The sequence below is a fragment of the Dioscorea cayenensis genome, chromosome 18 (genome assembly GCF_009730915.1).
Source record: "Dioscorea cayenensis subsp. rotundata cultivar TDr96_F1 chromosome 18, TDr96_F1_v2_PseudoChromosome.rev07_lg8_w22 25.fasta, whole genome shotgun sequence".
Taxonomy (NCBI): Eukaryota; Viridiplantae; Streptophyta; class Magnoliopsida; order Dioscoreales; family Dioscoreaceae; genus Dioscorea; species Dioscorea cayenensis.
The window spans coordinates 8,813,817-8,824,702 of NC_052488.1; the positions used below are offsets into that span (position 1 = coordinate 8,813,817).

Below are 10,886 nucleotides of genomic sequence, written 5' to 3' on the forward strand. Positions count from 1 at the left end.
CACTGTGAAAGGCTGGTTAAAGCTCTAGGGACTCCAAGTGATAAACCTTATTCCCTAATTTGTATCTAACCCTTTTGTCCAGGCGAAAGACCCTTAGTCTCAATTAAGCCCCAGCACTAAGGATTACTACAACGCTTCACTCTGTCGCTTGCGTAACTAAGCCCCAGTGGAGTTCCTCTCTTAGCAATTCACTCTATTGTGACCACAAAGAACTCTTGGAACATGGAGGTAGGATAAATCACACCGGAAGGGAAAGGGAAAATTTCGTTACCTCTCGACTCACCCTCTCAATCCTCTCCAATCTAGCTATGTCTAACTCTCACGGTGTGTCACTCATCCACAAGGATTACCAAGATGGATTCTCAATCCTAGTGTCACTCTAAGGGAAAATCACTTCAACAAGCTTTCAAGATTGGAACTCAATTAGAACATCAATTAAAGAAAACATAATAAAAGGTCAATGAAACAAAATCATCCTAGGGTTTACAAGTTTAAGCATCCACTAGGGGTTTAGCTCTCCATGGATCAAGATACAATTAATAATGAAATCATAAATAAAAACATGCAATCCATAAGTAAAACCCCCTTGTAGTCCGTATCGATGGTCTTGTGGAGTAGCCTCGTCTTCTCCAAGGGTTCCCTCGTTAAGCCTAGGACACACTTCGCCAAATTAATGCCGACGAAAGCTCCCCCAATAACTCTTTTCCAAAGGAACGCGGTGTTGAAGGCCATAGACCACTCCAAAAACTTGCCAAAGCCTCTCCAAACCTTAGCCATGAGCGCCCTCAAAGATGGGAAAAAGATGGGCAAAAGATTTTTCAAATCGGCTGAAATCATGACTCAAATATGGCTGGAGTCGGGCATTCACACGGGCATGTAGAATTTCCACACGCCAATGTGAATCTCCAGAAAAATGATTTTCTGCTGTCTATGAATAGTAACTACTACAGTAATTTTTGCTACAGATGTCTCCACATTTGTTCACTCCGAGATTCCATCAACAAATTGCATCCATGATCTACTTTTGGCTCCTTTCTTCTACTATTGTCTCTGTAACCCTATATGTACAAAAGAACACAAATACACATGTATAAGCGATGAAATCTGAGAAAAGTAATGCTCAATGTAAGAAAAGAAAATTTTGTATTGCACTATAAGAAAAATCCCAAATCAGCACGGTAGTATCGGCACGGAAATGATTTCAATAACCGTGCCAAATTGATTTTGGCACTGTATTTGGCACCGAAAATTAACTATACCTATAGAATGGTCACAAATAAATTTTGACACCGTTTTTTATACCGTGCCAAATTTTGTCACTGTTTTTTGCACCCTTTTTTTACTATTGTGCCAAATATAACATTGATATTTGGCACGGACTTTGGTTCCATATTTGGCACGGTTTTGGCATGGTTTTATTGGTTCAGTATTTGGTACGGTTTTTTGGCATGATTTTATATATTATATTTTTTCACGATATTTGGCACAGTTTTTGGGAAAAAAAATTTGTCACGGCTTTTGGCATGCTTTTGTTTATTCTATAAAAAAATAATTTATAAGAAATTAATTTTATTTAAATTTTCTTGAATTACACCCATCAATTTTTTTTTTTGAATTGCTCAACAATAATTATTTTATTGAATTAACAATACATACACATTCCTTTAATCAACTTCTTCAACATCTTCTGACTAGCAATAAAAACACTATGGCTGATGGATTGTCTGGAAATACTAGGCAATGTAGAGAATACAAATATAATATTAGTCGATTTGGCAATGTAGGTAATATTGTCTCCAACATCTATTGTCCATCTGCAATATAACACAAAATCTTAGTCAAATTGATACACCAACATGTAATGATGAAAGGAGAAAACAACAACAATAATAGTAATATGACGAGTTTAATCAACTCCCTGATGATAGTGGGAACTTACTTTTTCATGGTTTTATGTGAATTCCATCCGATTAAAAGCATCACAAAATACATTGACCCGACCGAGAAAACAAAATGAAAAAAACCATATCCATATGGAACACTATCTTCTAACTCAGGTTCAGTCTTCTTGAGCTGCTAGCATTTAGCAAAATGTCCAAAATGAATGAAATGGAGTAACATACTGAATAATGATGATCTATGGAGATGGAGATTACAAGTCATAAATAATCTTGTAACATTGTTATGGAATCTAACCTGAAAGCAATTGGAGTCCACTCCTGTAGCAAATGTTGCCATCACAATCACAAGTACTGCGATAACAAAGCTCTGGCGATCAATGGAGTTTAGATCAAGTTATAATAAAATGATTCAATAGTTTAAATATCAAGAAAGCGCTTTACAATCTTTTAGAGTATAAATATGTCTCTCCTCTATAATATCTAGGGACTAGCAATCATATAATTTAATTGGCAGAGCTAGCAACTTGTATGTGAGTGAAGTTAAGAGATAGTGCCATTATGAGATCAGGTCCTTATGCCTGACCTCAAGTTTGTCATTCAAGATTTATAAATGCTAGAAACTTACCAAGATTGTGAGCCAATCAGCATTTGTTGTAGCTTGTGCTTTCTTGTTGCAGATTTCGGTCACTAGTTCACTGCAAAACGTAATCCAGACTCAGAACAAGAACAGAGAACATAGAAAACCCTTATTCTGAGGATCAGGTCCTTATGCCTGGCCTATATATGCAATAATGAAAGCAGTATAATTAATTTAGAAACTCATATATGATAAATTTAGAAACGTAATGGATTTGTACAATAGCTTATCATGAAATATGAAATCATAGATATATGTAAATTATTACATGTCAGTAGAAAATATAAAGTAAGATTATTATTGGTATAGCCCAACGGTAAAGCACAGTAGTCTTATATGGGAGATCAGAAATTTATTTTATTTTTCATTCCAGATGAATAATGTAAATAATAATTTGTCTCATTTTTTTAAATATTAATATATATATATATTAGAGAGTGAGCTTACAGCTATAATGTCTTGGTGAAATTTAATGCAAGTATGATTGGAAGAAACCCTTGTTCTCTTTTAGTAGTCCTTTCCAAACTGCAAGCAAATTTAAGTTGGTAAAACAAAACATTTATATTTATGTATATTCACAACAAAATTTACTAAATTAACTTAATAAATAAATAAATAAATAAATAAATAAATAAATAAATATAAATACCAGCAAGTGTAACAAGAGGTCGAATGCATGCATGCTGAGCAAGAGCTTGAACACAATCATCACGGTTCATACGTAATATGAAACATCTCTCAATCAAATGTTGAACCTGTACACATATATAATAATCATCATCAAATTGAGAAGATAAAATAAAGTATAACTTGTTCTTAATTAAATAATCATTAATTAATCACCATTCTAATATGGCTTTGTGGGTGGCATTGCAAACAAGGGAGTTGAGAATGATGATGACGCATATTGCTTTGTTCTATGCAATAATCATTATTTTGTTGTATATTCACAACAAAATTTATTTTGCTCAGAAATAAGAACAAGAAGAAAAAATGCAAAATGATGGAGAAGCTTACCAAGCCACCTTTAGCACTAGTTACAGTCATGAGAGAGAGACAATATATTGGTTGGAAATGATTTTACCAATCCAGTTGGAAACAAGGCATTATTAGCTTCAGATGTTATGGCATTTATTTTACTGGACATCATTCTATCCAAGCGTGCTATCTCAGGTTCTACGTTTGTTCGTATAACCTTCTCAATCTTCTTTTGCAGATCTGTAGAACCTGAATGAAAAAATGATTGCATGATGCTCCAAAAGTATTCCAGGAAATGTCAAACACCAAGAATAAATATTAGAATCTAGGTCCCAGGAACATTGAGTTTCTATATTTGAAAAGAAGAAATGACTACCATATCTTATAAAGACTCAGCACTCAACATCAAACACACACACACACGCACATGAAAGGAAACTATATTGAAGTACAACTTCTATCCAGACTGAGATAGCAAAACTGAGTATTGCCAAATCTCATAAATGGATTCTTTAAGCATGGCTCATTGAGGCTGAGTATCAGAATATTATTCAAGAACCTTGTAATAGGTAAGGTAATGAAAACCACAAATTGAAAATAGATACTGGCAAGGAAATATGATAGCTTAAAAAACATAAATATAAGCCCAACAAATATCACAAATAATAGAATAAAAAGGCCTGTCGCATAACACAGCCCACTGAAAATCCAGAAAATTGACAAAAAGCATATATACCTACAGAATTATTGTTAGTAAATTGCAAATGGACTTGTTCACTTTCCTTTTCACTAGTTTCAAGTATATCTTTCCTCCTCAAATCTAAATCTTCAGAAATTAAAAGGTCATCTACTCCACATGTAAATCCGTGAATCTGAAAAATAAATTGACATATTCTCAACAAAATTTAATGTCACGTAGATAAAGGAAATTTGTATATCAACAAATTCTAATCTCAGAAAGAAAAAAGAAAAGTTCAAAATCAAACCTGAAGAAAGATAGTAAACAGACGACTGAACATTGAAAGCAAAATTCCAGCAGTATCAGCACCATAAAATTCATGGACTGTATGAACCAGACCATGCTAGCCAAACTGAGCTTTGTCAATTATTCCATGTATTAATTCATTGTTCAATATAAACAGCTTGTGTTCAGTAAGATCCTTTCCAAAATATTCTTTTGGGATTCTCCCATCTTTTTCAACAGTAAAAGGCTTCCTGCCTCTTGTGACATAGCTGAGAATTGAAGAAATGACCTATATAAATTTAGAAAATTTAGCAAAATACAGGAGCACTCATTTATATATATATATAATTAGTAACTGAATTACTTTAGAAAATAGAAAAATTTTCAATGCCAATCAATAACATGTACAAAGTATGAACCTGCTTTCTAGTCCACAAAGGTTTTGGCTTTAAAATTGCAGGAAGGAGGGGCTGAATCTCGTTGCTGGAGCATAATACGGTAACCTTTTCCCCAAATTTACTAACTTGAGAACTGGAAGCAGCAATCGACACACAGCAAGCATATAGCAGCTGATTGTACTCATCATGGGTAAGAAACATGTCCTTCCTTGTTAGAAGTATAGCGCTGACAATATGGTCCTGAAAAGGCATATAAATACAAAATTAGAATAACAGAAGAATAACAAGTCCAAGCCACAAAGCTCAAACATTTAGAAAACAACTCCTAAAAATATAATGAATGAATGCACCTGGCAAGTTGAAATTCCTAACCTGAATCAAACCCCTGATGGGATCACCACTAGTAGGAACAATATATTGATTGTTGGCATCTACAATCCCAAATGCCTCCGCATGCGACACTTCATCTTGAGGGAGATGAACATTCATTTCATCTCCATCAAAATCAGCATTATAAGTGCTATCATGAGAGAATTTTAATGCAAAAGTAAACTCATGGTAAGAGGAAAGCAATCAACACTTGAGAAAATACAATAATAAACCTGCAATTTGCATAATGAATACGAAATGTCTTTAACTTTGGCAATACACGAACAACATGAGCCATCAGACTTGGCTTGTGCAGTGTGGGCTGCCAAATAAAAGAAAAATGAAACATTATAGGATATTATGCAAAAACTTATGCAAAGAGTATCACCTTTATTTAACAAAGGCGAAGGATAATAGTTAAAGAATTAAACTTCCTCAGATGATAATAAATAGTATTCCTCAAATGTTAACATCAGACAGATGTTGATAGTCTCATAATATGTCACCAACCATATTACCTATAAGAAAAATGGCAAGCAATACAAACGAACGGCATCATAGGAATTCCATGTCCAATATATATCACTACACGTCAATATTGCAACAAAAGATAAACAAAAGAATAGTTTAAATTGTTCAAAGAATAAAAGACAGATTTGATACATAATATTGCCATACCTTCCTATTGACAAGGACAACATCACCATTGCGAAGGTGAACATTGACAATCTTGCCCTCAAAATAAGTTTCTGGCCACTTACCTGTTTGTGCAGAAGCTCATGAAGTCGGTAATTTTCGAGCAATTGCCATGCGATGATTTCTAGTAACTTGCAACTTGTACATCCTATCTTTGTCTTTGTAATGTGTCGCTCCAGGATGAAGATCAGCGCCATTTATAACAGCAGCCCTTAGTTCATCAACATTCCAATGGGTTACTCTCTGCAAAATAACTTGTCTCCTCAGTTGCAAAAAATAAGAACTTTACATATTTATAAAATTAGGTGTTTGTTGAAAGAAGCTCGACCAAATATTTTACATATATGTGCATTGCCTATTCAAGGTATCAAAGAAACTCTTTTTCTTCAATAGTGTTTAACACATTACTTGCAAAATGAAAAAAATTCAAAGTTAAATTACTTTATTAGAATAACTTAATGATAAAACAATCCATCATGTGCTCATAAGTCATAACATAAAACTAAATTTATCAGATTTAATAGTAGCAGGACATGAAAAGAAAAAACTATAAAAAAAAAACAAACATTGCAAGACAAATGCATATAGTTGCAAGTGGCCCACAATTACCAAGAAACAAGCATGATTATATATTTATAAAAATAGGTATTCAACTAATTTCTTACAAATAATAAAACTTCAAACCCTTATTACAGCACAAATAAAAGAAATATTCATTTTAATATAATTACATAAAAACTCAAACATATCAGATTTCAAAGTATGAGAGTGCCAATGAACACATCAAAACAAATGCATCTACTTGTAAGCACCACCCAATTACAAGCATAACACTTTAGTTGTCTGGTTCTAAGGCTCATGTCAGTGAACATACTAAGTCATTTGAAAGTTTATGGACATGTTAATCAGTGACACAAGTTCCACTCAACTAAAAGTGCAGAGAAAATCAATCCCAACCATTAAAAAACAAGTCATTAGATTTGTAGAGCTATGTGCGTATCTTAGGAACAAGTTCATGCCAAAATTCCTAGCCTGAATCATCCCCCACTCACGAGTTCCGATCATGCAAAGCAGTAACAATTTTATTGGATCTCAAGCTCCAATCTATGGCGTATATGATCTGATCATGCCGATTCAAACAAACACAACCAGTTAAAAAATCAGAAACTCATAAAAATCATTAAGGAGATCAAATACCATGAAACAACATCATTTGTCAGGCATTACCTTGTAGAGAACGTGCAATTTCTGCCACTTCTCTTGAACCAATTTATATTGTAGAATCTGTGAATAAATTAACAGATAATGATATGAGCAATCAGACAAACCAATAGAAACAAAACTTGGAGAGGGAATACCTTAGTGACTAATGAGAAGGATTTGGAGCCTGAGAGGCCGATCAACCACAAAAGGCCACTCTGAGATGCAAGCAAAGATTAAATCCTTCTGTGCTGCCTAGAAATCAAGCAATCTCCACACCCAACCCTAATTGATCATGGAAACCAAAACCAAATGAAGCTCGGGTGCCTTCTCTCTCACTTGCTCGCCAAATGGAAAGGGATTTGAGGCTTCAAAGAAGAGAGAAGCGAATAGCAAGATAAAAAAAATAGGAAGGAGACGATGCCAACTGTGAGGAAGCTTCAATGAGGGCCGGGGATTAGGGTTAGTGAGCAAGATAGTTGGGGCCGGGGTCTAGAGCTCGACGAGCAACATCCATGGTGAAGGGTGATGGTGAAGAAGAAGAAGAGAGATTAGGGTTAGGCTTTTACAAGGGAGAGAAGAAGAAGAAAAGAAAAAGAAAAAGAAAAAACAGTGTTGTACCGAATGGTCAGCTGAGGGTCGTGAATGGTGAAGAAGAAAAGAGATTGGCTTTGACGTCCATCCAAGGGCTTGGATTTGATCTGAGCTTCGGATCCCAAACATATATTATATTATATATTATATTATATTAAAAGCAATGTTTTCTTTTCACTCTTCACTCAAACATATATTATATTATATTAAAAAATTAAAGGAGTAATATATAGAGTGAGTGTTTGAAAGTAAGTCAACTGATACCCTTTCCAAACATAACCCCCAAAAGGCCTACAACACCATAACATTGTCATTCCCTATGTAGTTTGAAAGTAAACAATTTTTTTTCTATACATTAATCATCTCAATTATACTACTTTTCATATAAATATATATATATATATATATATATATGAACTCTTGATCATCCTTTTCATTTATTGCTTTTACATGTGTTTATTAATCTGAGCTTCTCTGAGGGAACAAGTACATCCTTACTATGAAACTATAAATATTTAGGACTTACTTCTTTAAGATATGAAACTTTAGGACTAGGCACTTCTTTTCTTATCCTTTTACCACCACATGCCATTATTTATGCCATGCTTAGGAAGGAGTGCCCCTGCACCAGATATTTTCTTTTCTTTTCTTTTCTTTTTTCTTTAAAAAAAAATCAATAACAGTAAAATTGAACTGCCCTTCAATCATAAATTCAGATGGGAGCATCACAGTGTTGCTGGGTAAACAGAACAGTAAGCGCAGTTTTAAAACTGATTGCAGTAACACACATTACATACACATGCATTATTATATATCACGTGAAAGAAAAAAATAGAAACAAAGACATAATTATATATCAGATAAATATTTATAGATAAATTTATGGACGTTTTTTTTGGGAAAAAAAATTATTATATGATTTTACTTTTTTAGCAAATATTTTGTGTAAATTATTATATTTATATTTTTGGCACCGTATTTGGCACGGTAATAATATATTAATATATTTATGTTTTTGGCACAATATTTGGGACGGTTTTAATATATTAATATGTTTATAATTTTGACACTGTATTTGATACGACATTAATCAATTTACTATATTTGTATTTTTGGCACTGTATTTGTCACGGTATTAATAATTTACTATATTTATATTTTGGCACGGTATTTGGTACGCTGTTAATATATTATTATATTTATATTTTTGGCACCGCATTTGGCACAGTATTAATATATTATTATATTTATATTTTTAGCACTGTATTTGGCACCATATTAATATATAAATATATTTATATTTTTGACACTGTATTTGGTACGGTGTTAATATATTATTATATTTATATTTTTGGCACAATATTTGGCACAATATTAGTATATTATTATATTTTATATTGTTGGCACGGTATTTGGCATCATCTTAGTATATTATTATATTTTATATTATTGGCACGGTATTTGGCACTGAAGTAATATAATATTATATTTATATTTTGGTATGGTATTTGACACGGTATCAATATATTATTATAATTGTATTTTGGCACGAGATTTGGCACAGTATTAATACATTATTATATTTGGGGTTTTGGCACAGTATTTAGCACGGTAATAATATAATTATGTTTTTTAAAAATTATGTTTGGCACTGTCATGTAAAATTATTAAATTTATATATTTGGAACGGTATTAGGCACGGAATTAAAAAATATTTTTTAAAAAATTCACATATTTGACAAGGTTTCTTAGTTCCGTATCAAATGCTGTGACAAATTTGTCATGATTTTGTTTCCATGCCAATTTTACCGTGCCGATTTGAAAATTTTCTTGTAGTGTTACTAATACAAAAAAACTTATCAAACTTCTTCCACCACTCTTTCTAATGTCACTCCTTATGAACATCTTTACTCTCAATCTCCCTTTTATGGTCACATTCGCACTTTTGGTTATACTTGTTTTGTTCTTTTTCCCACTATTGGGTGAACCAAACTCTCTCCTCATTCTGCCATGTGCATTTTTCTAGGCTATAGCTCTGAACATAAGGGTTATCACTGCTATGATCCTCTATCTCATCGTCTTTGTATTTTCTGTCACGTAACCTTTCTTGAAGACACATCTTACTTTTCTTAATCTTCTCTAAATCTTTCTTTGCTTCAGTCTTCCTCTAGTGTGTCCTCTTCCTTCTCTTCAGTAATTATTCTGGTTTCCACAATTATTGCTTCTTTTGTACCTCCTCCTGTAGTCTCTACTAAAACTAATTCTATTCCTCCATCCACTGGGTGAATTGATGGTTCTAGTGATTCGCCTCCTCTCCCTGCTGGCTCACCCTCTCTTGAAGATACTCATGATGCCTCCCATCATTACTCAGACTGTATTTGTCGTCCTCCTGCCAGGTATGCACTTTATCTTTCCTCTACTTACTCCCAAGAGTTCCAGGCCTTCCTTACTATTATTTACTCCCATTCCAAACCGCAGTCTTATCGTGAGGCTATGAGTCATCCCTATTGGCAGAAGGCTATGATAGAGGAACTCGATGCCCTTCAGTGCATGCACATATGGAAGCTTGTTCCACTTTGTTCTAGTGTTACTCTATCAGCTTTCGGTGGGTCTGTCGGGTCAAGACCCAAGCTGATGGTAGCATTGAGCGTCACAAGGCATGTATTGTTGCTCATGGTTTCACTCAGAAGTATGGCATTGACTATGAGGGGACATTTATTCCTATGCCCAAGTTGACTACTGTTCGTCTCCTTTTTTCTATTGCAGCCGCTCGTTACTGGCCACTTCATCAGTTAAATGTGATGAATGCCTTCTTATATGGGGATCTTTCTAAGGATGTTTACATGACTCCTTCTCCTGGTTTTTCTTATCCTCCTCTTTAGTATGTCTGTCATCTTCGTCAGGCTATTTATGGACTCAAATAGTCTCCTCACGCTTGGTTTGGGCTTTTTCAAAGTGTGGTTCTTGCTCTTGGTTTCACCGAGAGCTCTCATGATTATGCCCTCTTCACCTGGTAGGCTCCTCAAAGCCTCACTATTCTTCTTCTTTATGTTGATAATGTGGCCATTTTTGGTGATGATGCTGATACTATTCTTTCTCTAAAATAACAGTTACATACCGTGTTTCAGATGAAAGATGTTGGACCTCTT

The 10,886-nt window shown here is 33.9% G+C and overlaps 1 pseudogene; it reads right to left on the bottom strand.

The window, feature by feature from the left end:
* Window positions 1-2,572: 2,572 nt before the first annotated feature.
* On the bottom strand, window positions 2,573-7,003 carry LOC120282121 (annotated as a pseudogene).
* Window positions 7,004-10,886: the final 3,883 nt, after the last annotated feature.